This window comes from Pteropus alecto, unplaced genomic scaffold, assembly GCF_000325575.1.
Source record: "Pteropus alecto unplaced genomic scaffold, ASM32557v1 scaffold30, whole genome shotgun sequence".
NCBI lineage: Eukaryota > Metazoa > Chordata > Mammalia > Chiroptera > Pteropodidae > Pteropus > Pteropus alecto.
The window spans coordinates 2,116,203-2,123,388 of record NW_006429782.1 but is presented as its reverse complement, the minus strand read 5'-3'; the positions used below and the strand labels follow the sequence as shown (position 1 = coordinate 2,123,388).

The following is a 7,186-nucleotide window of genomic DNA, read 5'->3' as shown; positions in this document are numbered from 1 at the left end:
GCGGCTGTTTTCACCTCCACAGAAACTTTCCCGGACCTCTCCGCTGCTGCGACGCTCCAACCAACCGCCCGGAGCCCGCCCCTGCCGCCTGCCCCGCCCCTCCCCGCCCCCGGCATGCTAATGACGGCCTTCGCTAGCGGTCGGATTGGGTACGCCCTTTTCTTGGGGCGTGGCCATGCAGATGAAGGTCGGCGCGCCGGCCAGCGATTGGCTGTGGCAGCGGCTGAGCCGTGTGGGAGGTGGCTAGAAAAGGCTGCGGGCGGTGCATCAAGTTCGGCTGTGCTCGGCCACTCTCGGGACCAATCAGGACGCTTTGAGGCCTCGCTGGGCGGAGCCTCTTAAAGGGCCAGTAGGCGCGGCGTGGCCTCCTCCTGCCGGATCCCGGAACCTGCGGTGGCCGGATTAGGCCCCGCTCTAGTTGCCATGGGGACGGCGGCAGGTTGCTAGGGAAGGGGTTAAGGACCTTTGGGGCAGCCGCCTGCCCCGGGGCAAGGTGGAACCTGTTCTTAGCACCCTGAAAACCTGTCGGGGAAGTTTCCTGTTTATTGACCGGACTTAGGTTCCCCGATGCCCCGCTGTGCCTGGCCCTGCTATGAGCCAGGGGCTTCTGAAGGCAGGAGTTGCTTTTCTTCTTGTGCAACAGGGACATTGCAGGATGTCGAGGACCAGGAGGATGAGATGCTGTGAAGCTGAGACCAGGAGCTGAGTCAGGCGGATCAGGAGCTGGGCTGCAAGCATTTGGGAAAAGGTGGTGGGACAGGAAGGTTGCTAGGACCTCGTGAAGATGGAAGAGCAGGAAGCTCTCCCCTGAGATCTTGGGGACCCCCCGGAGCAGGAGCCTGGTCTTCTCATGGCCTGGGCTGGGGCTACCTCTGCTCCCAGAATGCCAGTAGCGGTCACTGGGTGCTCACGATAGACCATTAGATTTTAAACTATCTGCCAACATCACCTCATCTCCCTCCACTCTCCCCCTCCTCCATGTTCCTCAAATATGTCCGTTTCATTCATTCCCACCTCTAGGCCTTTCCACTCGCTGTTCCCGCCTCCTGGCATGTGCATCCCCTAGATCTGCCTGGCTCACAGCTTGACCTCCTCAGGTCTTTGCTCAAATATCACCTCTGGGCGAGGCTTTCCCAGGCTTGTACCCCACGTCACACACCCTGTCTTATTTTTTCTCCATATGTCCGTTTCCTCCATCCCCAGCACCTAGAACAGTTCCCATAGGAGCTGCTCAATACATACATATTCGTTGAATAAACGAATGAATCCTTTCTATTTCTAAACAGGCAGGTGCGGCTGCTTTGTAAAACAGTCTGGCAGCTCCTCAAAGGGTTAAATAAACATGAAGCCACCATGCAATCCAATAGCTTCACTCCTAGCTATCCACCCAAGAGAACTGAAAACACTTGTCCACACAAAAACCTGTGCAAGAATGTTCACAGCAGCAAGATTCGCAATAGCCAAAAAGGAGAAGCAACCCAAATGCCCATCAGTTGATTAAAAGACAAACAAAATGTGGCCCAATGGAATAGTATGTGGAAGAGTGGAATATTATTGGCCATAAAAATGAATAAATTTCTGATTTACGCTACAACAGCTGTGAACCTCGAAACATGATGTTCAGTAAAAGATGCCAGTCACAAAAGACCACACAGTGCAAGATTCCGTTTATATAACATATCCAGAACGGGCAAATCGGTTGAGACAGAGAGTGTATTCCTGGTTGCCTAGGGATAAAGAATTAGTGGAATAGGCATGGGGAGTGACTGCTTATGGGGTGAGGGTTTTTTGGGGATGATTAAAATGTTCTAAAAATAGACTGTGGTGACGGTTCATGTGACTCTGTAAACATACAAAAAAAGCACAGAGTTGTATACTTTGAAGGGAGGCGTTATGTGGTATGTGAGTTAAATCTGGCTAAGAGGATGGATATGCCCTGGAATCTTGATGGATCCAGGTTCCAGATCCTGCTCTGTTGCTTCGTCAGCTGTGTGGTCTCCCATGCCCTGCTTGCCTCTCTCTCTGCTGGATTAAAAACAATCCTGGGGAGGCCTCCGCGCTGGAAGTCAGGAAAGACCTTCAGAGCCCTGCCTCTTTTGCTTGATTGACAGATTTGGTGTTGCCATAGAAACCATTTTCCACTCCCGAGGTACTACAAAAGGAATTCAGGATTCTTCCTGCACATCAGAAATAAATGAAAGGTTTTGAGGCTGATTTTGAAAGCAGTTTATAGCTCCTTGGCACCAAGAAAAATGCCTTGCTACATGGGTGTTTTCTAGGAAAAATAAAAGCGTATTCTTTCCAATTCATGTGATCCATACGCAGCCCCGCCAACGAGCAGCGTTTATGCAATTCTACTTAGATCCTTCATACGTTTATCTAAAAGAGTATCCTTTTTGCCCCCAAATTATAAATGGGTTTTTCTTGTCAACATGAAGCAGTCTGAAGGCGTATAACTTTGCGTTAGTTTCTTTGCATTCATTTCTGTGCTTCATTTGGAAGTTTTTTTTTTTTTACTATGAAACCGGGAAGAGTGTCCCAATTTATTGCCCTAGAAATCCGAGATCCATTAAAAATACAAACGAAATTTATTGTCTCACAGTTCAGGGAGCTGGAATTCCAAGATCAGGACTTGATCAGGATCGGTTCCTACCGAGAGCTGTAGGAGAGAAGTTGTTCCGTGTTGTCTCCCAGCTGCTGGTGGTTTCCTGGCAATCGTTGGCATTCCTCGGCTTGTAGAATCATCGTCTCACCTCTGCCTCTGTCATCACATGACGTTCTCCCTGTGCACGAGTCTGGGTCCAAATTTCCGCTTTGCGTAAGACACCAGTCATACTCTTACTGGGGCCCAGCCTACTCCAGTGTGACTCAACTCATTGCATCTGCAACCACCCTGTTCCCAAATAAGGTCATATTCTGAGATCCTGGGGGTTAGGACTTCCTCCTCTGAATTTTGTGGGACACCATGCAAAGCTGATCATATGCACACACACGCACACGTGCAAATGCCTATAAAAGATACGAGGTCGGATCTTGCTTTTGTGAGCGTATTCTCTCTTGCTGCAAACATCAACCTGAAATCTCCCTTCACGCTATAACCTTTCTCCTAGTGCCCTTATATGTTATAGGTGTTCAGACGCTGGCTGGGTGACATTCCTCAGCGGGACTGGACCACCGCCTGTTCAGCGAGTCCTGACTGATACACAGTGGGGTCCTTTCCCGTGTCACAGCCCTGGCTGTTGTTGGCGCTGGATAAGGAAATAGTCCTGACTCTGTAGGAAAAAGGCAGACGAATGTCTCCTCTCTGCTGTCTGCGGCCCATGGACTGCTTTCTCTGCGTAGGGAGGAAGTCACGAAATTAATGGGCCGTGGCCCTTCCCATTTACATTTTTAATGCTTATTTGCCAACATGGGGGTTCAACTCTTCTCGACCCCCAGGAAAAATCAGGGTGTGGATGTGTGCCGTTCTCCCGGGAGATGCCCCAACCCTCCTGGGGCTTTTTTCACATAGCGAATTTAATACAGAGGATCGTTTTAACTGGCGTTGAAAGGCTGAGAACGAAATGGGGAAGTACAGGAGTAGGTAGCAGCTGCTGGAATGAAGGGGCATGGGGACAGGGTTCTCAGGCCTCCGAAGAGGGTGCACCCTGCTGCTGCTGCTGTTGCTGGACCCTCAGATGCTCAGGGAGGTGGCACCAAACCCCAGCTGTGAGTCTTGAGCAACTCATCAAAACTGTCTCAGTTTGCCCTTCTGTGAAATGGGACAGTAACTACCTTCATGAAAGGATTTACTGAGTTTAATTCTCACCTGGCGCTCAGAGCTGGGCCTGGCTAGTCCATACTGCGTAAAGCCTTAAGCTACTCTTGTCCAACAAGAATCAATCCCCTGTTGCAGAGAATTTTCTAGTGCAGGGCTTTCAATCCAGGGGCGATTTAGCCCCCCGGGGGATACTGGGCGATGTCTAGAGGCCTTTTTTGGTTGTCCCGGTGCCGGAGGAGGGATGCTGCTGGCGCCGAATGTGGGGGAGGGCGGGGATGCTGTGACGCTCAGGACAGCCGCCCGCCACGTGCTCCGCCGCCCCCTCAGCCATCCTGTCATCTTAGGACTTTGGTGCTGAGCCTTGAAGCCCTTCCCCTGCTTTCCTCCACTTCCCCCTCCTGCACCGCTATCTCTGCTCATCCTGGGCCTGGGTCAGAGAGAGAATGAGAGGAAACACCCCACTCTCACTCCCCCCCACAACACTGGAGGCTGGACCCGGGCCACCAGGACATCTGATCTCTGGCCAGGGAAGAGGGGACGCGGGTTTGGCGTCGGACGGCAGCTGGGGACGCTCTGGGCATAGCAAAGGCTGTACGGATCGCTCCTGATCCCAGGCCCGTCTGTCTAACAGTCTGTCCTGTCCCAGGGCTGGGCACTCATCCATCCTTCTAGATCTCCGTCCCTCTAGCAGAGCGTTCTCTGATCCGCCTGGCAAATCCGACCCTGCTCTTACTCGGGGCAGGTGTGCTGCCCACAGCTGAGGCCTGCCTGGGAATAAGCCGCCCACTCCCACCCCATAGGAGTTTTTATCTGACCCCTCCCCCACCCTCTCTCAAAATCCCGCTTTAGCTCCTTGCTGACCTGGGGGTAAGGTCCTGACTCCTCATCTGCCATTCGGTCAACCTCCTGGGTCTTGTTCCTCCAGCCACAGCTCTGACCGTGGGGGGACTTGGAGTATCCAGCTCTGTCCCCCTTCCTCAGACTAGAAGTTTCAAATCTTCAGGGCTCCAACATTGCTCAGCACGAAGCCAGATCTACTGAACAAATGAGTCTGTGAAAACAATAAATGAATGAATGACCTGACTCAGAGGCGCCTCCCTGGTTGGCCCCAGAGTCAGGGGCAGCCTCTTCTGCCTTCCCCACAGAGTCAGGGCCAGGAAGTAGCTGGCACCAACAGGACCAGGCCCCCCGAGATGTGCTGCCTGCCACGGGGGGCTGCCCCACACGGAACGCTGATAGAAGACTGAACACAGAGCCACCGTTTTGCCTTGGGCCGGACCCTCCCCTGCCAGGGAACAAAGAACTCAAAGATATGGGAGGTGCGTGTCGCTCAGCCCTCTGGCCAGCCCTCCGGCTGGGAACGCCAGTCTGGAAAATGGCCGTCAAATGGTGTAAAATCGCCTAGGGGTGTCATGGGATGACAGGAGGCGGGGAATGGCAATGAAAATCCTAAACTGGGATTTTGCAATAGTCTTTCATCTTTAGAAATAATTTTTAGAAGTCTCTCATTTCTCTTGAAGAAATCTAAAGGGAGCGTGACCTACAGGAAGGAAAGAATTGAGGTTCTTATCTTTCCTTATCCCTTTATCTCCTCCAGAGCGGTCAATCCTTATCACTCCTCTTCCCCTGTTCGGTTCTCTCTCTCCAACCCCGCACCCCACCCACACCCATTGTTCAGGCTCCTTTTCATACAAGTGTGTGGTGCAGTGGGTGGTCTGCATTAGAGCTGGCGCTGGGCTGGGTGCCCTTGGGCTACCCGAGCCTCAAGTTCATATGGGGTTAGTGCTGGGGCTGGGCTGGGCGCCCTTGGGCTGCTCGAGCCTCAAGTTCATACGAGGTTCCCATCTGTTTCCCGATATCTGTGCGCATTTCTGATTCTCTGCCCGTATGTCCACCATCCAGTTATTTGACAAATATTTATTTTTTATTTTAATTAAACTTATTGGAGGTGACACTGGTTACTAACATGATATAAATATCAGGTGTATGACTTTATAATACAGCGCCTGTGTACTCCATTGAGTGCTCACCGCCCAAAGTGTAGTCTCCTTCCGTCACGTCACCATGTATGTGACCCCCTTGACCCTCTTTGTCCCCACCCTCCCACTCCCCTGCCCCTCTGGTAACCACCATTCTGTGGTCTCAACAGATATTTCTTGAGCTCCTACTATGTGCCGGGCATTGCTTGGGACGATGCGGTGACTTAGACTGCCCTGGTCCCTGCCTCCGAGGGGATCACAGTTCAGTGGGGCAGACAGATGGTTACAGCTGCAAGACGGGAGAGCAGATATTAGGTTGTAACGGGGGCAGCCCAGGGCACTGTGGGAGCCTAGAGTGATAACTGACAGCGGACTAGGGGGTGCTCAGAAGTCTTCCGGCCGAAAATATTAAGAGATGACACTTCTATCACTTTTAACACACATCATACCCACTCTAGAGCCGCGGAGACTGAGGCCCCACGAAACTAAGGAACTTGTCCCAGTTGGAACAGCTCGCGGGGGTGGGATTGGTCGGGAACCCATGATTCTGGCCACGCAGTTTAACATGGAGGAGGCCTGGAGGAGGCCTGGAGGCCCGGGGAGACCTGCGTCCAAAGCTTGTAGGAACTTGTGGTGACCCAGTGGTGGGTGGCCCGTTGGAGGAGACTGGGAAGGGGGCGAGAGCTCCGGCCGGCAGAATGCACGCACCTGACTCACTGTCAGGTGAGCACTGTGCGTCCCTCAGCACCCTCTCCCCTCTCTGGGCGTGCGTCCTGGCCTGTGAAATGGGAGAGGCTTGCTCCGCCTCCCGCCCAGCTGGGATGAGAAAACCCAGGTGGGGCGCTTGGCACAGTTGGCGCTCATTAAATGCCGGCGGGTGTTACGATGATTTATCCCCATTATTATCCTTAATGACTAATTAATTAGAACTAATACGTACTCTCCGCATCCGATTGTGTCTCTCCCGGCCGAGAAGTCACCGGACTCCGAGGAGTGGCGAGCTCGGGCTCGGGCTTCCCCGCAACCCACGCACGCCCCAGCCCACCCCGTTCTCCCCGGCCCATATGAGGCCTCATAGAGCTGCAGGCAGGCTGGGGTAGCGCGGGCCTGGAGGCCGGAGTCTGGGTGAGAGAGCCCATTGCGTCGCCCCTAACTTTGAGGGGTCCCACAAACCCCTAGCAACGTCGGGCGCTAGGACCGCGCGGCTCGGTCTGCGCGGGGTGAAAAGGCCAGGCTAACCCAGGAACCACGCCTACTTCCCCGGTGATTGGCTGTCGGGCCCCGGCGCACGGCCCCGATTGGTGAAAAAATCCGCTATTCACGGGCTGCTCCGCCCCGCCCCGCCCGGGCCTTAGTCCAGGGTCTTCTGGCTCGGCCGCCACAGGCGCTGTCCGCGGGCGGGGCGGCGGGACGGGGCGGCCGCGGGCGGCAGCGGGGAGAGCCGGGC

General features: G+C 53.9%; 1 long non-coding RNA gene across 2 annotated transcripts; it reads right to left on the bottom strand.

Moving 5' to 3' along the window:
• Positions 1 to 2,569: 2,569 nt before the first annotated feature.
• On the bottom strand, positions 2,570 to 6,745 carry LOC107195370. Of its 2 annotated transcripts, none has more exons than XR_003044708.1 (3): positions 6,680 to 6,745; positions 4,622 to 4,811; positions 2,570 to 3,334 (listed from the first exon to the last, which is right to left on the bottom strand). It is a non-coding gene; the product is annotated as an uncharacterized LOC107195370 (long non-coding RNA). The 2 variants fall into 2 exon arrangements; XR_001516500.2 differs by having other exon boundaries at positions 2,570 to 2,795.
• Positions 6,746 to 7,186: the final 441 nt, after the last annotated feature.